Consider the following 24,741-nt stretch of genomic DNA (forward strand, 5'->3'; position numbering starts at 1 on the left):
CTACTCTCCTAGTGAAGATGTTATGAACATAGTTGAAATGACAACAAAGGATTTACAATATCACATAAACTTAGTTGATAAAGCAGCGGCAGGGTTTGAGAGACTTGACCCCAATTTGGAAAGATGTTCTACTGTGGGTAAAATGCTATCAAACACCATCATGTACTACAGAAATTCATAAAAGAAAGATTCAATCACTGCAGCAAACTTCACTGTTTTCTTATTTTAAGAAATTGCCACAGCCACTCCAATCTTAAGCAACAACCACCCTAATTAGTCAGCAGCCATCAACGTCCAGGCAAGACCCTCCACCAGCAAAAAGATTACAACTCACTGAAGGCTCAGATGATCATCATTTTTAGCAACAAAGTCCATTTTTAAGACATAAAATGAATTATTGCATGCTTAATAAACCACGATATACTATAAATATAGCTTTTATATGCACAGAAACAAAAAACATTGTGTGACTCATTTTATCGCAACATTTGCTTTATGGTGAGGTCTGGAACCAAATCTCCAATATCTTCGAAGTCTGCCTATATAGATTTTCATGGAAGCTGGAAAGTATAAAATGTTTGGGAATTAAAGATTTGTTCTGAGTTTCATGAGGGCCCTGAGAAAAGTTACAGATACCAATAAAGGGAATCAAAAATAATATTCAGGTAGATTTCTCTAGCTTCTCCTTTTGACCTGCACCCTGGCCTTGCTCCTTATTTAGTTTCCCTAACCTAGGTAATAAGCTATCATTTTTCTGCCTAAGAATTTCCTTGAGGAATTTTTTCACAATCCCAATTTAACACAGATACCTAAAGAGAAGTATCTCCTTAATACAAGTTCTTTTCCTGCTTTGTCAGTTTTTAATATTTACTTGATCCTTTGGTTTATTAGAGAGTTACCTGCATAAAATTATTTTATTTTTCATTCCTTAAACTCAATTTCAATTTTTTTGAACAAAATTGACACAAGTCATTTAAGGAAGTTAAAAAGCAAATAGCAATTACAATATGAGATCTGCTGAATTTGGGTGCCAGAACTTAACTGTAGTAAATGCTTAGGTTTTTTAACACTGTAATAAAAAATGTATCAAAACTAGGTTGGGCACGGTGGCTCATGCCTGTAATCCCAGCACTTTGTGAGGCCGAGGTGGGCAGATCACGAAGTCAGGAGTTCAAGACCAGCCTGGCCAACATGGTGAAACGCTGTCTCTACTAAAAATACAAAAATTAGCCTGGCGTGGTGGTGTGTGCCTGTAATCCCATGTACTCAGGAGGCTGAGGCAAGAGAATTGCTTGAACCCGGGAGGTGAAGGTTGCAGTGAGCCAAGATCGCACCACTGCACTCCAGCCTGGGTGACAGAGCAAGACTCATTTCAAAAAAAAAAAAAGAGTATTAAATCTAATTCTATTAGTATTAATTCATATGTATTTCTAAAATCAACTTTAGCTCATTTGCTCATGTCATATATTTTTAAAAACTGTAATCATTATGATTGACTGAGACTGGATTTTATATATCCTTAATATCACAAAAACTGTGCTCTAATTTCTTCCCCAACTCTTCGAAGCTCCTCTTTGCTAGGAAAGCGATCATTCTTACTTTTCCTTTAATCTCTTTCATTTGTTATACCAACAATCATTTTTTATCTAAGCTATCAGGAAAGATATATTTTGTTATCAACCCTACTGGAAATAAAACTTTGTTGCAACATAATCCTGTTCTGTAAGAAAAAAATCATCTTAGTGAAAAAGGAAACAACTTATGGTATTGGTAAACCCAAGACATCTGTGATATTCTGCATGGAGCACAGAATTTCACCATAAACATTATTTTGGTTCCTCAATGATCAGGTATTCACAAAAGGTTCAATCAGATTAAATTGTATGTGTGCTTATGTGCATGCTTTATAAATCAGTACAGATGCTCCTTACCTTACGATGGGGTTACCTCCTGATAAACTCATTTTAAGTTGAAAGTATATTAAGTTGGAAATGCATTTAATACACCAAACATCAATAACTTAACCTATCCTACCTTAAACATATTCAGAACATTTTCATTAGCATACAGTGGGCAAAATCATTTACTATAAAGCCTATTTTATGATAAAAGTGCTGAGTATCTCTCATGCAATTTATTGAATACTGTAATGAAAGTGAAAATCTGGGTACTCACTATTAACATATACAGCTGAAAGCATAGTGAGCCTGCAGAATGTTTGATGCATTGAACTAAAATTAATTGCTGGATTATGGGAATACTACAGTGCCTAGGTCATCAATTTCTCTATCTTCTGATGAGGCTCTAGAATAGCTGGTAGAATGCACTGGGGCATCAATACTTGGTGACAGTTTAGCAGGCATAGTGTTCTCCAGGAAGATGTCAAGTTTTGACCTCACAGTTTGTTTCTTCTTTTCATTATGTATTTCCCTATAGCAAGCAAAAGCATCCTGTATCTGCCCATGATGTCCTGTGAATTTCTCATAATTGATGTCCACTTTTTCTAACATGAACATGCCATTGCTGACAGTAGCAAACACCTCTGACAGCTTCTTTGTTGTACATTTTCTTGGTGCCTCGGGTACAATTTCTTCCTTTGCTTCAACTTCTTTACTTCCGTCTTCCTCCAGTTTGATCAACTCCTCGTTGGAAAGCTCTCCAGCATCAATGCCAACAAGTTCGTAAATAACCATTTCATCAATGCCCAATTCTAGCTGTTTCTTAAGCACCAATATCTTGTTACTTACTATTTCATCAACAGTGGAATTTTTATTAAAGCCTTTGAATGTGTTCACATATGTCTTCAAAATGTTCTTACAAATGTCATTTACGCACTGCTGTGTGACTTTTTCCCCACGTTGCAGTGATGTTCCAGATAACATTTAGAATCTTAAAACCATTCCAAAACTCTTTAAGTGTTTGGCCATATTCAGTAGCTTCAATAGCCTGTGAAAATGTTTGGCATAAATAGTATTCTTTTAATGCAGCAATTAAACCTTGGTCTATTGGTTGAAGAGTGTGGTTGTGTTTCACAGCAAATACACACTCATTACATCAAGATTCATGTCACCTATATGCTGTGGATGCCCTGGAGCATTGTTTAAAATCAGAAGAATTTTGAATGTGACATTGTTTTGCCTACAATATTCTCTTGCCTGAAGAATAAAACAATTCAAAAACCTGTCTTCAAGCAATGCGGATGTCATGCAGGCTTTTTTGCCAAGGTGCTAATAAACAGGAAGAATATGCTTGTTCACATTCTTGAATGCTCTAGGATTCTTGGAGTGGTAGATGAGGAAAGGCTTTAATTTGAACTCTGTAACATTTCAGCTTAAAACCAGTATTACACAGTTTTTGAATACTTTAAATACTGGCACTGTCTTGGACTCCTAATGAATTTACAGTCCTTGACTTATAATGGTTTGACTTACAATTTTTTACTTCTTGATGGTGTGAAAATGATACACATTCAGTAGAAACCATATTTTTAGTACCCATATAACCATTCTGTTTTTGACATTCTAGTACAGTATTAAAAAATTACATGAGAGATATTCAACACTTTTTTATAAAGTAGGCTTTGTGTTAGATGATTTTGCCTAACTGGAAGCTACTGGCAGTGTTCTGGACATGTTTAAGGTAGGCTAGGCTAAACTATGATATTTGATAGGTTAGGTGTATTAAATAGATTTTTGACCTATGATGTTTTCAGTCTATGATGTGTTTATCAGGAGGTAACCCCATTATAAGTCAAGACACATCTGTATGTACACTCTGGTATACACTTCCAGAAAAAGCTCATTTAATTAACATTAAATATTTGTTCTGGTAATTATTTATTACCCACAATTATCCTATGCAGTTCTTCCTTAAAAGCTTTGACACATTCAGTATTGGCACTTGCTGCCTCACCACTGACCTTCACTTTATGAAAATTATGCTGCCTTTTGAAGAGTTGGAACCACCCATGACTTGCTATAAACACTTCCATATATGTAGGATCACTGGCACACACTTTTAGTGTATTGAAAAGACTTCTCGCCTACCTGGCTCATCAATAGGCTAAGAGATACGTGGTTCTGAATCTTGTCTTCCATCACATGGCAAGTAATTTCAAGTGGCCTGGCTGGTTTTTTCATAATAACGGTGGATTTAACGGATGACCATGGTTTCATTGCATCACTAATTCACTTCTTATCCTTTAAAAGGGTCATGATCATTGATTATGGAAGTTATAACTCATGTGCAGTGGCCATTACTGGCTTGCTGCCTTCATGCTGGGAAATTGTCTTATGTTTTATCTCGAGTAATCACCTTCCTCTTCTTCTCACCATAAGCAGGAGACACAGATGGGTGTTTTATACACGTGATGGTATGCTAAACACAAAACAAAATATCCAAGAAATGCTGGCAACGCACTACACTGTAGAGTATGGGTTGTTTACCCATAATCACCTGGCTGACTGGGAGCCATGGCTCCTTGCCACTGCCCAGCACCGCAAAAGGGTATCATGCTGCATATCCCTAGCTCAGTAAAAGATCAAACTTTGAGGTATGGTTTTTACTGGGTGTACATCACTTTCGCACCATCTTCAAGTCAAAAAATTATAAACTGAATCATCATGAGTCAGGATGATTTGTATTCCATTTCATAAGATCATTGTCTTAAAATGATGCTAAATTTCCCATAGATCTAAAATAAATCAAACAATTATTTCTTTTTATCAAATTGAAGGACAAGACCCATTCCAAATCACCTTTGGGAATTATTAAATAAATGGATTTATTAAACAATTTTGAATATCACCATAAACAATTGTTTACATAATAATAAACTGCAATGAAAATGTATCTATTTGGCCTGAGATTTCATTATGACTTTAACGATATGTTTTGAAAAGTGATATGATGAAATTCACTAACGATTATTGAACTCCGAGTCACGTAAGCTGTTCAAAATAGAAAACACAGTTACATATTTGGCAAATGAAACTTGGCCTCTGATATGGTTTTGAACTGTCATTATTATCTAGATAATTTGAAATCTGTAAAATTACATTATTCACAAATAAAAAGGGGATGTGACATTTTTGAGAGGAAATTAAGGTGTGTATTCAGTGACTGTAAACTCACGTTACTAATGTTGTCATATTCTTTAAAAACTAAGTAGATACCAGGAACTAATTACTCAGGATTTGTTATGAGTCAGAGGAATCTGGGGTATATGCTTACTTTTTACTTATAAACTGGTTCTTTAAAAAGAGAAATCTATTTTTTATCCTTGAAGGTTTAGAAAACATCTGCTGACTTTTTGTGGTTAAAGTTCATTAGAAAGTTATGAAAATCCAAATGCATTTTTATTTAGAGTTCTCCAGAAAGCAGACTGATACACATTTTGATTAAGACTATTGAAACAATAATAAACCGTGGTGTAAATTTTAAAAATTTCCTCTGCTTAAATTTACTATTACCTAGATATTAAATACATGTACATGTCAAATTAAATATCAATTACTTATCTAGTCCCGAAAGTATATTTATTGTCATTACTGTAGTAACTCCTCAGGTGTATTAATGATGCAAGTAACCACATGAGAAATAAATAAATTCAAATCTGTCATTCTGTCTACTAACAGGATTAGTGTATCTTTAATGTTACAATGGTGTCTCTCTCTCTCTCTCTCTCTCCTCTTTTCCTGTTCCTGTGTGTTCTTCCCACAGTTAGATCTTCAGAGAAGGAGAAGATAACCATTATTTGGTTAAGTCACTATAAATTACCTGCATTTTCCAAAAATACCTCTAAAAAAGCTTGAAACAAAATGGGCGATTTTGCCAAGTTACTAAGGGAGTTCTAAAGAGGACTCTACATTATGCCAGACTGAAAAAACAATTTTCCCATTTCAGAAGGGAGGTTCTCCACCCACCCACCACTGAAAACAAATATATACATACTTAATTGCATTAAGTATTGCCCTATTACTCTCCAGCAAGCCTTTAACAGTTCAGATTCCAAACAGGGACTCATTGCTCTTCATCCTTACAAAACTTTTATATTGCCAACTTCCAATATTATTAATGTGATGGTTGTTGAATAGTATCTCTTTTAATTTGCATTTTTGTTGAGTGATCAATGATGAACAGCTATTTATATACAAATTATCCATCCTTTACCTATTTTTCCTGCTTACATTCAGGATTTGCTTGGATATTCTGGATCTTATTACCTTGACGATGTTCTTCTGAATCTTCCAAGCAAAAGGATACTTCTCTTACAGTTTATTTTGTTCGTTTCAGAGGTTTACCTTGCACACCTAGGTATTATATGCATCTAGAATTCTTTGTGTATGCCTTTTATTTTCAACATTTCTGGGTACATCTTGGTAGACATTTTCGATTTTTTTTAAATCCAATCTTAGTGTTCTGTGTCTAGAAACGCTAGGAAAACATTTACTTTTATTTGAATACTATTATATTTGGATTGCTCTGGTAATTTTAGCTAATTCTTTCTATTTTCATTATTTTTCTTTTTTCTTTTTACCTTTAATTTCAGTTTTACAAAACTATTCACATGCCTTTTCTTATGTTGGTTTCTGTGACTTATAATTCTTGTTTCTGTGGCAAATTTTGAATTGAGCTTGAAGGACAGAGACATGTTAGTTTGCTATCTTGTCAGGAAAAAGATGCAGCTGCACCCCTCAGATCCCTCTTTAGAACTGAACCACTCATTTACCCCATGGCTAGGAGCGTTGGCTGTTGACAGTTCACATCTCAATTCCTTCATCCCTAAGAAATGTTAGAGACCAAAGGGAGTTGCCTTGCTAAGATCATGTCCTAACCTCAGACAGCCTAGCAGCATATTTAAAACTTTAATTTATATGAGATTTACATATTAAGATTATTAAAACTTAATTTTATATATTTGCTGTAAAAAATTACCAGCTGGCTAACTTCAACTCTGAAAGATTATTTTGTACAGGCTCAAATATTTTATTTAATATGTTTTAAAATATTATGTGATACATTCAAATAATACATATCTGTGTGTGTGCCTGTGTGTGTGTATTTGTAAGTTATGCATCACAATGATATAATGAATCCTCATGAACTTAACACCCAAATCCAAACGGAGAACCTGTTAGGGAAATATAATTTCAAACAAAATTTCCCGCCACTCAGAAAATCTCTCCAACAAAAGTAGAAGAGAAAGAAAGCAGCTTTATTATTGAGTAAGCATTACACCAAAATGTCATGTGCCTCTCAGGCAATCTGTTAAAGAGATTGCAAAGACAGAAAGAAATTTCACCCTTTTCTATAGTTAAGCAGACACAACTCATTATAACAACGTTCTAAGGAGAAAAAAATAACTAGTCTCAAGTAAGAAGACTTGACTGCAGTGTTTGTCCCACATAGTTCATCTCAAATTCACTTGATAGTTGGAGTGACTATCTGTGTTAGCTAACTGGATTTATCCAAAGGAAAAATAAACTTCTCATGTCTTTATGATAGGAGGTAGTTTCTGAGCTAGACTCAAGCTGAAGTGAGGAGCCCACTCTCCCAAAGAAAACAGAAAATCTTTGTTGATTGTATTCCAAAGACATGGCACCTGGGTTCCTAAGAAAGATATTCCTGGGTCGTAAATCTAGAAAGAAGTTTATTTAGGTTCTTAATAAGACGTACATATATCTTAAAGGAGAAAAGAAAGAATTTACAAGTTTTCTAAAGAAAATGCTTTGAAGGGGAGGAGGATTCTTTTCCTGATGTAAATCAGAGAAAACTATTTTTTCATTATATTTCTATTAATATTTACCCTTACAAACATGACCAGTAACTTAAATTTACCCACATCACACACACATACACACAGACACACACACACACACCACACACGTAAAATTACACTGAATCTGGTATGTAATAATCATTTGCATTTTTTTCCAAATAGTTTTATTATATGTATGTATGGCTAAACTATATAAAGTTCTGGAACTTGCTTTATAATTCTTTAATAGTATGTTTTTAAGGTCCTCTCATGTAGTTTTGTGGAGCTGGAAGTCATTGATTTTCACTGCTGTATGTTTCGTACTGTGACGATACCCCCAAATATACTTATTTTCTATCCCTTGTCTCCTATACATTTGTATTTTTTCAGGTTTTGCTATTATTAATTGTGCTTCTGTGAACATTTGCTTGTGTGAACATTCTTTCACTTGTCTTCTGGTGAACACAAGCAAGAACTTTTCCACTTTATATACCTAGGACTAATTGCCGAGTCATAGGAAATGAATTTTCAACTTTACAAGGAAAAAATCTAAATTATTTTCTACAGTAGTATACCAGTAATATATATATATACATATAATACCTACCAGCAAAAAAATGCAATCTCATTGTTTCACATCCTTTACAACAATTGATGTAGCTAGACTTCTTAATTTTTGATAATACAGCAGGTATAAAATGGTACCTAGTGCCTTTGTCAGACAAACCTTATGAACCACTTCAGATTCTCTCAACCAATCTCTTGTTCCAGGGGCTATACAGCCAGTGTAGCCTTATAGCATTTTCAAGCAGGTACGAAATAATAGCATGTTTCCCCATACACTTTCTACAGCCTGGGGATTCTAAGTTGATGCCAAGATGTGGGATGCTATGGGACTCTGCTGTATGGCCATGCATATGCCCCATGGGATGAATTTTGACTAGGTAATATGGGAACTGCTGGGTACATCTTTCTGCTCTCCACTGCTCACTCCCAAGATTGAATGACCTGAAATGCAGTTAAACAACTTCTCAGAAGGCAGTCCTATAAGATGGAGTAATCAGTCATACTTAGCTGCAATTAGCTCCTTAATACACCTACATATTGACTCTCATTTTTCCCTGTTCCATTCTCCCCATCCCTCACTCCTACCACCTGGGATTGAATTCTCTAATAAAGTAGTAGCTATGTGGAAAACCCAGTTTAAGGCAAGATCATAATTTTCATTTTTCTGATCACGTAGTATGTATTGGCCATAATTGTGACAGGCCTTTTCATGTGTTTTGTTTATTTTTATTGAAGGAAGGTGGGATGTTTGTTTATTGCTCTCTCATCAATTAGGAGAATTTTTACATTTTAATAACTAATCTTTAGTAAGTTACATGTGTTATAGTTTTCTTCTTTCTGATTGTTGCTTGTATTTTCTTTTCACTTTTCTTATTGTTTCTTTCATTGAACAAAGTTCTTAATTTTGATTTAGTTGAATTGAATGAACTTATTTGTGTTTATCCTTAGTAAATTATTTCTTATCGCAAGGTCAGAAACACATAATTATGTATTTTGTTTTAAAGATTTTAAGGGTGGCTTTTCAAACCTACATCTGAATACATATTCTATTAGACTTTTTTCTGTGAATCTTGTTGTTATTATTGCTATGTAAAGGGTACATTCTTTTAAATTATGCTTCTGTTTCTTGATTTATGTTGATCTTATAGCCAGGCAACTCACTAAAATTTTATTATTTATAATATTTGTTTGTAGAAACTCTAATAATAATATCCACTGTATAATGATATTTTCTCCCCATTCTGATAAACACACACACACACACACATGCACACACACACACACATTTAAATGTCTTTTCTGTTTCTATTGCACTAAGATCTCCAGTCCAATAATGATTAGAAGCAGTACTAATTGACATTCTTAATGTCTGTTTCTAAATTTTAAGAGGATGCTTCTAATTTTTTTTATTATAAGGGATGTCTGTTCAAGTTTTTTGGTTGATTCTGTTTATCAAGTTCAGAGGTTCATTTATATTATTAGTTTACTGGAATCAAAGATATGCTGAATTTTATGACATTATTTTTCTGCAACTCTGAGGTACGGATATTGCTTTTCTCTTTTAATCAGCTCTTGTTGAGGATGATCTTTACATATATTCTAATGTTAAACTATCCTTACAATCTTGAAATATACTCATTTTAGTCATAATATGTTACAATTATTTTATCCTGTACGTGGTATGGTTTGCTAATATTTTGTTTGGAATTTGTTTGCCCCTATATTCATGAATTAGCTTCTCAAAATGAATTTTGATGGGGATTAAATTAAAGCAGAAAATTAATATATGAACAATAGAGTACAATATTCTATCTTTCCATTGATTAATAAATCTACTTTTTTTGTCTATCAGCAAAGTTTTATTTATGTTATTCAAAGTTTTTCTCTTTTAGGTCCCAATTTTTTTGTTACTTTCAAAGGAATCTTTATTTTTTGTATAATGTATTGATTATTGAAATTAAACTAGATATCAATTGAATTTCCCAAATACTACAAAGCTATAGTAACCAAAACAGCATGATATTGGCATAAAAACAGACACAGAGACCAATGAAATAAATAAAGAACACCGAAATAAATCCATGCACTTACAGCCAATTCATTTTCAACAAATGTGCCAAGAATATAAATTAGAGAAAGGACATTCTCTTTAATAAATGGTGCTGGGAAAACTGGATATCTGTATGCAGAAGAATGAAACTCGTTCCCTGTCTTATAGCATATAAAACATCAATTCAAAATAGATTAAAGACTTAAACGTAAGGCTGGAAACTATGAAACTACTAATAGAAAACACTGGAAAATGCTCTACAACATTGGCCTGAGCAAATATTTTTTTGGCTAAGACTGCAAAAGCACAGGCAACAAAAGCAAACATAAGCAAATGGGCTTATATCAAGGAAAAGCTTCTTCATAGCAAAGGAAACAATCAACAAAGTGAAGAAACAACCCACAAATGGGAGAAAATATTTGCAACTATATAACTAACAAGGGATTAATATCCAAAATATATAAGGAACTCAAACCACTCATTAGCACAAAATAATCTGATGAAAAAATGGACCAAAGTTGTTTTTTGGTTTTGGTTTTGGTTTTGTTTTTTTCCAAAATGGTGGATTAGAGGCATTGCTAGCCTACCTCTCCCACTTGGAAGGACAAAATAGTGTGTAGAATTTCACATTGTGAACTTTTTTTCAAGAAGCAACATGGTAACTGAACAGAAAAAATGAAGGAATCTAAGGATGCTTTGAATAAGGCAGAAGGCTGCAGTGTACACTGTGAGTCAGGCGAAGGGCTGTGAGTCCCCAGTGGTAAGCCCCATAGTTCCCATGCACGTGGGGAGACTTTGCCTCAGGGATACACACTCCCACCAGGGACCCTGAAGGGGAAGGCCCTAACTCCAACCAGCGAAGGAACTGACTTGGGGAAGGTCATGGAATATAAAAGTAGGAGCAGTGGCTGGAAGTTCCTTGTATGTACTCCCAGATCCCACCATGGATCAAAGGCAGCCAGCCATTCCTTACTATTCCTCACAGGGGACTCTGCAGAGGACAGCCAAAAAGTTCAGGCAGTGGTTGCAGGTTGCAAGAAGCTCCCAATGGGGTTTCACAATATAACCTCAGGTGGGGACGAGCTCCCTTTGCCAAGGCCGGGGCAGAGAAGAGTGAAAAGCAGCCTGTGAGTGCAGGGGTCACGTGTACAGGAGTCATGGGTGCAGAAACTGGGCACAGGGCTTTGCAGCTATAGGGAGAGGCATGGCCTGAAAGCCTTGGTTGCAATCTCCTAGGGGAAAGCTTATGACTCCAGGTAGTGGCAAGTTCTGATTACAGGCTAACTGGAGCTCAGCTCACTGCTGCCAGTGGAACATTGTGGGAGTGGATCCTCCTTGCCACGTGCATGGGAACTATGGGGCTTACCACTGCTTGCTACTCCCCGCTCCCTGCACAAACTCTTCTGTGCAGCAGAGGTGGCAATGCTCTTCTCTGGAACATCAACTGAGTGGCCTGAGACCCACTCCTGTGTAAACACACCCAACCCAGGCCCCACCTGGCTTTGTCCCGCCACCGCCGTGGTAGCTTAACAAAAAGGACAGAATCGACAGAATCTCTTGGGAACTACATGGCCCTGCCCATTGCCTGAGAAACCAGAGTACACCCCTCCCCCTCGAAACATAAGGCAAGCAAACATCCCACTGCTACTGCTACCACCACAGCGAGGCCAACCAACACAGTCCATTACAATATCTCCTGGTAGTATAACACTCTGCTGAAGAAAGAGAAAACTGCTTCGAGATCTGAGCTATCACCACTGCCTGCACCACTCTGGCTAAACAGAAGGTCTTGAGTCTGTCCACTTGACCAGTTCATTACTATTATAACCGCAGTCAAGAAAGCCAACACACTAAGGCTAAGGCCATCAATAACCAAGGAATTTCACAGAGTCTGCATCACTCCCCTGCCACTCCAATTAGAACTGGTGCTGCTACCACTGCTGGGAAACTTGAGGTCAGGTCACATCACCAGATCCCTTACAGACATTTTCCAGCACCACTCTGGAGTATGGCAACTTCACTGGGCAGCTAGACTCAGAGGAGCAACAACACTCACAGTAGTCTGGCTCCCAGGGACTCCTACTCCTAGGGGAAGTGGAAGTGTACATCAAGGGAACACCCCATGGGACAAAAGAATCCAGATGACAGGCCTTGAGCACTAGATCTTTCCACTGCTGGAAAGCTTACTTCAGCAGAGGCACAGTTGAAGTGCTGGGCTCAGGGGGGAAAGTCTTTGGCTCTATCCCAACAGTCAGACAGCCCTGGTGCACATGAAAGTTCTTGGGGAAGAGGAAGTCTTTCCCCCCTTGTCTACCACGATAGTCACAGTTGGGCCTTCTCCTATGGGAGCTTGGTGTGGGTGCCACTTTAGACAGCCTTTCTGGAAAACATCAGGTGACTGCATCCCCACAGGAGGAGCACCCTCCAGGTTCAGGCTTGCAGGAGAGAGACAGAGTCACAATTCCTTTCTATTTAGAACATCAACATTCCTTCAGATGAAAAAGGTACCTGTCTGATCTGAATAGCCAGAGCACTGGGACAAAAGCATGTCTGAGAGGTGGATAACTTTCCTGCTCACCTGTCAGGGGAGCAGAGGTGGCTCCAACCCTTCCCCCTGATAAGACCTCAGTGCAACTCACTGAGAGCTTCTCCAGCCACTTCTGCCAAGCCTGGGACTTCATTTACTCACTTGCTTTAGTTATAACTGGTTCCTACCCAGGGACACCTCCCCTACTGGCCTAAAGCCTGAACAATCAAACAAGTAAATAAAATACTGGGGAAAAATAAATAAATAAAAAAGTAAATGCCATGGAGAAATGTGAGATAAACTTTAAGAGACCTCTACCATTCCAACCGCATAGGAGACAATGAACTTGGTCACACACTAAGCGCAGTGCTACGGCAACCAGTATATAAGAAAGCCATCATAAGAAGAACTCTACAACCAAAGAACTCTTATAGAGTCTTCACCCTGAAAGCACCAAAAACCAAATTAGGCTATAAGTAACTATAAGCGTTAAAGTCTCATCCTTTAGGGGAAAAATAAATTTAAAAGCAAACAAACAAAAGAAACACAATAAAATCAAACATAAATTCAAGAATACTTAGAAGAAATAGTCTACCCAAGTGAGAAGGAACCAGAAAAATAACTGGTAATATGACAAAACAAAGATCACACTAACTCTCCAGCAATGGATCCAAACCAAGGTGAAATCTTTGAAATACCAGATAAGGAATTAAGAAGGTCGATAGAATATAGACCAATGGAACAGAATAGAAAACCCAGAAACAAATCTACATGCCCACAGTGAATTCATTTTTGACAAAAGGTGCCAAGAACATACACTGGAGAAAAGACAGTCTCTTTAATTAATGGTGCTGGGAAAACTGGATATACATATTCAGAAAAATGAAACTAGACCCTTATCTCTTACCATATACAAAAATCAAATCTAAATGAATTAAAGACTTAAATCTAAGATCTCAAACAATGAAACTACCATAAGAAAACATTGGGGAAAATCTCCAAAACATTGGTCTCAGCAAAGATTTCTTGAGCAATATTCCACAAACACAGGTAACCAAAGCAAAAATGAACAAATGGGATCACATCAAGTTAAAAAGCTTCTGCATAGCAAAAGATACAATCAACAAAATGAAGAGACAACCCACATAGTGGGAGAAATTATTTTCAAACTACTTATCTGAAAATGGATTAATAACCAGAATATATAAGGGGCTCAAACAACTCTATAGGAAAACACCTAATAATCCAATCAAAAATGGGCAAAACATTTGAATAGACATTCTCAAAAGAAGACATATAAATGGCAAACAGGCATATGGAAAGGTTTTCAACATCACTGATCATCAGAGAAATGCAAATCAAAAGTATCATGAGATATCATCTCACCCCAGTTAAAATGGCTTATATCCAAAGACAGGCAATAACAAATGCTGGCAAGGATGTGAAGAAAAGGGAATCCTTGTATACTGTTGGTGGGAATATAAACTAATACAAACACTCTGAAGAACAGTTTGGAGGGTCCTCAAAAAAACTAAAAATTGAGCTACCATATAGTTGTGAAAGGAAAATAAATCTTGGAGCCCCCCAAATCACTAAGTTAAAGGAAAAAGTCTAGCTGAGAAATGCTTAGGGCAAACCTGGTCCCATTCAATTCAGTCTTCCTTCTGCTCACTGAGATAAATGCATATCTGATTGCCTCCTTTGGAAACGCTAATCAGAAACCTAAAAGAATGCAACCCTTTGTCTCTCACCTACCTGTGACCTGGAAGCCCCCTCCCTGCTTGAGTTGTTCCACCTTTCTGGATGGAACCAATGTACATCTTCCATACATTGATTGATGTCTCAATGAAACGGCCTCGTTGTCTGGAGTATCACCCAAAGTTCATGGTTTCACGGCCACAGAGAACGAGAAGGACACAAGAGTGAGGTTAAGAGCAGAAATTTGGTAGACAAAAGAAAGAGCTCTCTGCTGCAGAGTGGGGTCCCAGAGAAATGGGTTGCCAGATGTGCGGTGCAAAGCAGGGGTTTTTATAGATGTCTGGTGAGGAGGTGGTGTTTGATTTATATAGGGCACAAAAAATTGGTTTGACCAGATGTGCCATTTGCATAAGACATGAAAAAATGGTTAGGACCAGGTGTGTCATTTGCATAGGACACAAATTTCTGGCTGCCCCACCCTAATCTTTTGTTATACAAGTGGGTCCTCTGCCTGAGCTGTGCCATGTTGCCCATTTCTTTACGGTATATGTGGTAACAAAAAAAGGGAATATGGAGACTCCATGTTGGACATGCCTGGCCCGCAGGTACCCCTTTCCTGTTGACACAGCTGCTGGCATTCCCCCATGCAAGTTTCCAGCTTGCTTATCTATGTTTGCAGCTCAATTTTTCAGGCTGCTTTTTGTTAGAAAAGAAGTGATTTGAGGGCTTCTTTTTGTTAGAAGGGGCTGTTCTGCCAAGGCAACAGCCATCACTATCTGCCTAAATAATTTCTTTCTAGCTCCTGTATCATCACGTCCCTAAAATGTATAAAACCAAATCGTGCTCTGACCACCTTGGGCACATGTCTTCAGGACCTCCTAAGGCTGTGTCATGGGCGCACGTCCTCAACCTTGGCAAAATAAACTTTATAAATTAACTGAGATCATCTCAGATATTTGGGGTTAACATGATCCAGCAATCCCACTGCTGGGTATATACGTAAAAGAAAGGAAATTAGTATATCAAAGAAATATCTGCACCCCTATGTTTGTTGCAGCACTGTTTACAATAGCTAAGATTTGGAAGCAATCTAAATGTCCATTAGCAGATAAACGGATAAAGAAACTGTAGTACATACACACAATGGAGTACTATTCAGCCATACAAAAGAATGAGATCCAGTCAATTGCAACAACATGGATGGAACTGGAAATCATTACGTTATGTGAAATCAGACAAGTACAGAAAGACAAACATAGCATGTTCTAATCTGTGGAATCTAAAAATCAAAACAACTGAACTCATGGACATAGAGAGTAGAAGGATGGTTGCCAGAGGCTGGGAAGGGTACTGGGGGGTTGCGGGGTGGTGTGGGGATGGCTAATGGGTACAAAAAAATAGAAGGAATGCATAATACCTACCATTTGATAGCACAATGTCGTGACTATAGTCAATAATTTAATTATGCATTTTAAAATAACTTAGAGTATAATTGGATTGTTTGTAATGTGAAGGATAAATGCTGGAGGGTATGGATACTGCATTCTCCATGATATGATTATTTCATATTGCATGCCTGTATCAAAACATCTCATGTATCCCATAAATTCATACACACACTATGTATCCATAAAAATTAAAAAACAACATTGTATAACTTGCAAAAGAAAATAAATAATACAAATTAGAGCAGAAATCAATTAAATGAAAATAAGAAAACAATGGAAAAATTTTAAAAATCAAATGCTGATTCTTTGAAAAAATCAATTAATTTTATAAACATCTAGGCAGTATAATCAAGAAAAAAAGAGAAGAAAGCAAAATGTAACAATACCAGAAATGCAGGAAAGGTCATTATTACTGAGTATGCTCATGAAAAAGATAACAAAGAATACTAACAATACTTCTATGTCCACATATTTGATAAATTAGCTGAAATTGGCCACTTCTTTGAAAGACACAAACTACCAAAATATACATTAAGATAAATAGATAATCTGAAAAGGCTTGTACCTCTTGAAGTTGAATCAATAGTTAATAACCTTCCAAAAAAGAAAAACACTAAACCCAGATGGTTTCACTGATAAATTCTAGCAAACGTTTTAGAAAGAAATATCAATTCTCCACAATCTTGTCCACAAAATAGAAGCAGAGGGAATGTGAGGCCCACATTACCTCATTACTACAACCAGATAAAGATGTAAGAAAACAGGGAAACTACACACAAATATTTCTCATGAACAGAGATGCAAAAATCTTCAACAAAAGATTAGGAAATCGAAACCAATAATGTATAAAAAGAATTATACACCTCAACGAAGTGGGATTTATTGCAGATACATAAGGCTTGTTGGGTGTGAAACCCAGATTGTGATGAAACAATCTAACTAATTACAAATCTATGAAATAAACTCACTGAAATGGGTAGGAGCAGAAGTTGCTGACTTAAGTAAATTTGGAAATGCATCTAGTCAGCAATAGTAAAGGCAAAAAAAAAAAAAAAAAACTGCATAAACAGTACTGTAGTTGAAATTGCTGTTTCCCATGGGGGTTTGGGTTAATAATTCTGATACTACTATGCACATACTAGAGTTAAACAATTAAGTAAATTAATTACAGATTGTGGGAGCCAGGTTTCTCACTATTGGAGTGGGAAGGTACAGACACAGATAAGCAAGGAAAGAGGCTACAATGGTTCATCTGGTAATGAATTAAAGTTGGAGACATCGGTCTGAACCCATGCTTAATATACATACCAGTGTTTACATATAGAAATATTTAAAGATATGTGTATGTACATGGGTTAGTATACATACCTATATTCCCTTGCTCTGTCTGCTCAGAGGGCCTAAGCAATGATACCACAGTAGCGAGAAGTATACCTTAGTAATGAGGTCTTGGTTTCTAATACCTTAGACCAAAGAAAAAAATCCTAGGGATCCTCCGGGAAATGGCTGATTCTCGGACTGGGGCAGGGAATCCACAATAACCTTACCGAAATGGGTGGAGGCAAAAGTTGCTGACCTAAGTAAAAAGAGCCCAGGAAATTTTTGATCTACGAAAAGAGCCCAGAGAATGGTTCAATGCCAGAAAGTAAGGAAGTGCTCAAAGTAAACAAACAACCCTATGTTGATGGGAGTATGTCAAAGGTAAACAGGAACTGAAAGACCTCCTAATAGCTAAAATTGGAATACTTTAAGAAACACATAAATTAAGAGGTATTAGGTTATAATCCAAAATAAACATCCATGAGTCCATAGTTGTATAGATAAACAATTGAATTAAAAATAAATGAAAGAGAATAGATAAATCTTCTATGAGGAAGAATTTCAAATAACTTATGTAGATACTCTGGCCTCAACTAGATGGAGCATAACTCTCCACTCCTTAGGTGTGTGCTGGACGTAAGGAGGTCCTTCCAAATAGTAGGTATAGTATGAAAAGAGGAGGAAAAGAGTAACATTCCAGTGGAGAAATCCAGTGAACACTTGAATCAGGTAATCAACGTTGACCTCAGCAGTGAGAAGTCGTATTGATATGTATGAAGTGAAGAAAATGGCATTTTGCTTGTTTGGTCTTCCTCTCCAAAACACATAACCTCACTCTAATCATGAGGAACACGACAGACAAATCCTGATTGACAGGCATTTACAAAATACCTGACCAATAATCCTCAAACTGTCGAGGTCATCAAAAATACTGAATGTCTAAGAAAATTGCCACAGCCAAGAAGAATCTAAGAGGATGTGAGGACTAAACGTAATGTGGTATCCTGGAAAAACAACAATAAAAACACTGTTAGGTAAAAACTATAGACATCTGAGAAAGCACCAACTTTAGTTAATAATGTATCAACATTGACTAATTAATTATAACAAATATACCATATTGATGTAAGATGTTACTAGTAGGAGAGATTAGATGTATGGTAACATAGATGATCTTTGCAATTCTTGATAAATTTTACACAGTTCTAAAACAAAAAGTTTATTTTAAAAAAAGCAGTGGGGAGTCGTTGCACTGTGCAGGGAAATCCGGACTTTATCCTTTCAGGGTAATGAAGTTGTATGGTACCCAGTTCCACATAAACTCTGAGCTCATTTTAAGTTTGAGAGGGAATTGAACAGGCAAAGGCCTATTTTAGGAGGCTCTGTGACTAAAGAGGATTATACCAATCTTCTTCAGGGATCTGATTTAATGGTGGCCTGATAAGCCAAAGATCTCCTCTAAACTCCATCTCACCTCATTCTTTTTGTGAAGGAATAATTCCTTTCGTCAAGGAATATATAATTACTAGCATAGTATTTACTTGTATACAAGGGAAACTAATGCATATATTGATCTCATCTACAAAAAGCAAAAACAGGATCTAAATATGAGAACGAGAAAAGAAGAAGAATCTGCAGACATTTAGAACAGCCAACTTTGTTTTCCTCTTCTTGAGTCAGATGCTGGTTACCTGGCAACCTGCATCAGTTAGGGTATTCTGCTGCTGGGGAGCCAGATGGGTCATCAAAAATCCCCCAAAACAGTTAAGTTGTTTATAGCTTCTGCAGACGACTTTGGGAGTTTGTGCAGTATGGGTGACAGGCTGTTTCTGCCTTGTCTTTCAGGGTCTTTTGTTAGCATATCCATCTTAGTTATTACAAGTATGCATCTTTTCCCTTACAAAATTTCTCTCTCCTGCCTGAGAACAACTTTATGCTTCCTCTTCTCCAAGCCTCAAACCCCACTGCCTTCTCAAGACATTGTAGTCATCAATTTAGGCAGTTGTGATCAATATTTCTATCATCATCCAGCTTTTCTGACAGCCTGAAGCATTTTTATATGTATCCTTTATTTCCTCTAAAACTGCTAATAAGTTTTCTGTATTATCACAGTGTATTGACTTCCTTAATATCAATGTTATTACGCTGCAAAAAAGCCTTAGTTGTAAGCAGAGTATTAGCTCTGTCCACTTCTCCATCATTACAGAATTTCCCTACATGTAATTTCAACAACAATCCTATATGTAAAAATACTAGCACTGGAATTATGTTTAAGGTCTAAGAGCATAATTCCAAGAGTCAGGATTAATTCCTTTAGACCTTAAAAGATCCTGGTTTCACTTGATTATTTAATTACAGGTAAATTTTTCAATAAACCAGGACAAGTTAAACTAATGAGTTCTCTTTGGAGTATAATTCATGGTTGTTTATGTGTTTTTAAATTATCTTCTGACCTCTTCCCCCCAAAAGGGAGGGAAAACTGTATATGGGTGCATATGTACTTGTGTGTGTGTGTGTGTGTGTGTGTGTGTGTGTGACAGAGAGAGAGTTTAATCTTGTTCTTTAATTTACAATGATTGTTTACTTCTTTTTCAGTTCTTGTTTTGAATTTTTCAAAAGTGCTTCGTCATTCTTAAATGTTAGTTACACATTTTTGTTGGCTCCTGATTTTCCAGATTATCAATTACTTCTTTACTGAGATAGAAAGTCATGATACTTTATACTTTGCTGTTTTTATTTAGGTTTTTTCCTAAATAAAAAGATGAAATTACAAGAAGTGTAAATATGCTGTCAATTCTAAGATTTCAGTGTCCTTTCTGGAAGATAGAACTTGTGAGCTATTCTATGGCCAAATTAAAAATGAGAGAGAAAGGGAGGGGGGGAGAGAGGGAGAGAGAGAGAGAGAGATTCTCAAAAGCAGTACAATGGAAATATTCTGTAATCTGTGATTTCTAATACAGAAGCCATTAATGACATATTGCTACCAAGCACCTGAAATATGGCTTAGTGTAATTGAGGAATTCAATTTTTAATTTATTTTTAATTTATTTCAATTTGAGTGGCTATAGCCATATGTGGCTACCCTATTGAACCAACATAAATCTAAGGCTGGAAGACACTCTTCTGTAACTTTATTGTATCCTTTATTTAGTTTTATTATGGCGTGGTTTAGTTCCTTCATCTGGAACACAAATTGAAACCATGAAAAACTATGTGAATTAATGGTTGTTATTAATATTTGGTTGATTGCATTCCAGAATCAGGACATCTCAATGCAAATAAAATGACTTTCTTCAAAACAATTGAACTACAGTTTCTCCATAAATGATAGTGCTGTTTACTAAGGGTATCGTTTTCCTACTGTTGCTGTAACAAATTGCCAAAAAAGTAATGGCACAAAACAACACAGATTTATTATCTTATAGGTCTGGAGGTTGGAGGTCTGAAATTGGGGTCACTGGGTTAAAATCAAGGTGTTAACAGGCCTACTTTCCTTATGGAGACTATAGGAAAATCCATTTTTTTTTTTTTTTTTGAGATGGAGTTTCACTCTTGTCACCCAGGCTGGAGTGCAGTGGTGCGATCTCAGCTCACTGCAACCCCCCGCCTCCTGGGTTCCAGCAATTCTCTTGCCTCAGCCTCCTGAGTAGCTGGGATTACAGGCGTGCACCATCATGCCCAGCTAATTTTTGTATTTTTATAGAGACGGGGTTTCACCATGTTGGCCAGGCTGGTCTTGAACTCCTGACCTCAGGTAATCCACCCGCCTTGGCCTGGTCTTGAACTCCTGACCTCAGATGATCCACCCACCTTGGCCTCCCAAAGTGCTGGGATTACAGGCATGAGCCACTATGCCAGGCCTTCCGTTGTCTTTTCTACCCACTTGAGGCCGCTATAATTACTGACTCATGGTCCCTTCCTCCATTTTCAACTCCAGCAGTGTAGCGTCTTCTCTTCTTTCTTACCTCTGCTTTCCTCCTTATACTTCCTCTTTCTGACTCTGATCCTCCTGTTTTCCTCTTATAAATATGCTTGTGGTTAGATTTAGTTCAAGTATAATCCAGAATAACCTCATCTCCAGAATCCTAGTCACATCCTCAAAGTCTTTTTTGCCATGTAAGGTACATATTCATAGGTACTGAAGCTGTTATTCCTAATACAACACTAGTATAGCATATACATTGCCCAGGAATTGATTAATATTGTAATTTTAGGTTTGAATTTTGAAATGTGGTTAGTTCCAGGGTTGCCCATGGCTGAAATTTATCCTGTAGGAAATACGGGATGTTGACATGACCCAAACATATATCCAGGTATTTCGTTTTACTCAACACATCCAACAATGCTCTGAGTCTCTGCACTGACATGTAAAACTTCCTCCAGAGGAGGAAAACCCAGGTCTTCAGAGTACTGTGGGCAGGCACTTCATAAATGAGAAAACTCCATTATCTCTCCCAGTGTGGAATTATGTCTCCAAGAATAATTTTAGAATAGAAGGAGTAGACAGGCAGGCTCTTCTCCCTGTGACTTCTGCTTTAAGTGTGCTTAAAAACATTTGAGAGGCTTCTGTCCTATACTTGTCAGTATCTGACCAGTATTTTAACTTCCATGTGAAATGTGAACTTACTATTTAAAATGTCAGTGGAGAAGGGAAAAGCAGAGGGAGAGAGGGATGGATGTTGACGATAAATATTATTAATGCTGTTTAGGGATTTTTGGGAAGGAGAATGCCCCTAAATTTTAAATAATAAATTACATAGAATGCAATGTATTAAAAATTGAGAGAAGCAGCTACCAGAAGGTGAATCACTTGGATGTAAAATGTAGTACAGATACGTATACGATATGAAGGGATACAGATTGCACCTTTTCATTCTTCATTTCTAAGCTTAGATATCTCTCTCTTCACCAATCATGTCCTGGGACTGAGTTAGATGCCAAATGTATCTCCAGTGCCCTTGTATTTACCCATGCTAATGCATTTTACTCCACGTTATAATTGACTGTTTACCTGTACTTCTTAAGTATACCTATATCCCCTTCTACAGTAGTTTCTTTTCTTGTGCCTTGCATATCAGCAAATGTAGTACTTAGTGCTTGGTCAGTTAAGTCAGAAACCTAAAAGGTTCGGAGGTCTCACCTCCCCTCATTGTCACTTGCCTTGCATCATTAAGTACAATAATTCCTACTGCTATTTCCTTAGTAAAGTTAACCATTCCTGAAATTATTACGATAGCCTCTAACTAGTGTGATCTTGCTTCTGTTGTGTGATCTTCTAGCAATGCAATGCAAATATGACCCTCATCTCAGTGCCTCCAACCCAAAATAAGTTCTTAAATAATTCTCCTTTCCATTTTATGAAAAGAAGTCATTACAAGGTTTACAAGGCCTTATTCTGCTAATTCTACCATCCTAGATTCTTGATTTTTTTCTACTATGCACTAGCTGAAAATAGAGTGTAATGACTGAAGAGGTCAAGGGTCTGAAATAGAATTCTAGTTTATCACATGGAAGTCTGTGTGATTTGACAAGTTACTTACTCTCTATGATGATTCAATTATACTATCGGTTAAATTGGGAGATAATATCTTCTAAATTGGCTCATGAGGATTATTAGAAAGGCTTTATTACCATGACTTATGTATTTTTCAATGTTCAATTAATTATTTGTTGTATTATTCATAGTTACAGGTGTCTTAGTTTGTATCCCTCCAGAATTTAAGGTTGAAATAAAGATTCAAGTACAAATAGTTGATTTTGGAGTTGATCCTAATAGATAACTAGCTGGAGAGCAGGGAAGTCAAACAGGGAAGGGAAAAACACCACTAAAGGGTATATTAATGAGCGGGTCACTAGTGTGGGTAATTGAAGATCAATCCTAGTGTGGACTTCTGAAAGTTATTTTTGAATACGCCTCATAGTTATCCTACCCAAGGGATAAGAAATCCAAGTCTATAACCTCCAACTTATATCTATCATTTTCTCAGGGCTGCTTACAGACCCATCAACCAACCAGCAATTTCAGAGTGCTCCACAGTCAGGCCAATCATGTTTCCGTAGGCTAAAAAATCCCCCAAGCAGAGAGTTATAGGCACTTATAATAGGAGGCTGTAAGACATGCATAGGAACTAGCAGTCAGGGCATATTTAGTAGACAGCATTTGCTATGTGAAAGAACTGAGGCTCAAAGGGGTGAAAGGATTAGTGCAAGATCCTCAGTAAAAATTGTTTGAGTCTAAATTTGAACCAAGGGATATCTGATTCCAAACCACTTGCAGTTTTTACCAAATTATGGTAGCAATCATTTAGAAGTGGAGATTATGAAAGGAGTTTGGCTAAATATGAAGGATCCAGTGAAACACGTTGGAGAATGAGACCTACAAATTACGTGACAAGGAATTCAAAATAGTCACTGTATTAGTCAGTTTTCATGCTGCTGATAAAGACATACTCAAGACTGGGCAATTTATAAAAGAAAGAGGTTTCATTGGACTCACAGTTCCACAAGGCTGGGGAGGTCTCACAATCATGGTGGACGGCAAGAAGGAGCAAGTCACATCTTACGTGGATGGTGGCAGGCAAAGAGAGAGAGTTGTGTAGGGAAACTGTGCCTTATAAAGCCATCAGATCTTGTGAGACCTATTCATTATCACAAGAACAGTACGAGAAAGATCTGCCCCCATGATTCAATTACCTCCCACCACATCCTTCCCACAACATGTGGGAATTCAAGACGAGATTTGGGTGGGGACACAGCCAAACCATATCAGTGGCCTTAAAGAAGTTCAGTGAGCTACAAAAACATAGACAGAAAACTAAATGATATCAAGTTGAAATAAAAGGGCACAAACTAACAATATGAAAATATGAATGTATAAAAACTGTAAAGGTAAGAATATAGTCAAATTCAGAATACTCATAGTGTAATGGTGGTGCACAAATCACTTTTAAGTCTAGGGCAAATATTAAAAAATAAAACCATTAAAAATAACTATAACTATTATAATTTGTTAATGGATACATAATGTATAAAAGATATAAATTGTGATATCAATAACATAAAATGTTGGTGGGAGGAGACGTTAAAGTGTAGAGTTCTTTTATGCATTTGAAGTTAAGTTGTAATCACCTGAAAATAGATGGTTATAATTATAAGATGTTTTACCTGAGCCTCATGGCAACCACAGAGAAAAACCTTGAGGCATACCATCACAAAAAAAAAAAAAAAAAAATCATCAAATCACAAAGGAAGTCAGCACACAAAACAGAAGAATAAAACAGCAAAATTCAGAAAATGATTAAAAATGGAAATTGTAAGTTCTTACCTATCAATAATTACTTTAAATATAAATGGATTGCATTTTCAATAATAA

The 24,741-nt window shown here is 36.6% G+C and overlaps 1 long non-coding RNA gene across 1 annotated transcript in view; it reads right to left on the reverse strand.

Moving 5' to 3' along the window:
* Window positions 1-502: 502 nt before the first annotated feature.
* LOC134736005 (uncharacterized) overlaps window positions 503-24,741 on the reverse strand; it is a 125,770-nt gene continuing 101,531 nt past the window's right edge. The window contains exon 3 of the long non-coding RNA XR_010119635.1: window positions 503-560. This is a non-coding gene — a long non-coding RNA (uncharacterized lncRNA). The remainder of the gene's footprint in view (window positions 561-24,741) is intronic.

This window comes from Symphalangus syndactylus, chromosome X (assembly GCF_028878055.3).
Source record: "Symphalangus syndactylus isolate Jambi chromosome X, NHGRI_mSymSyn1-v2.1_pri, whole genome shotgun sequence".
Taxonomy (NCBI): Eukaryota; Metazoa; Chordata; class Mammalia; order Primates; family Hylobatidae; genus Symphalangus; species Symphalangus syndactylus.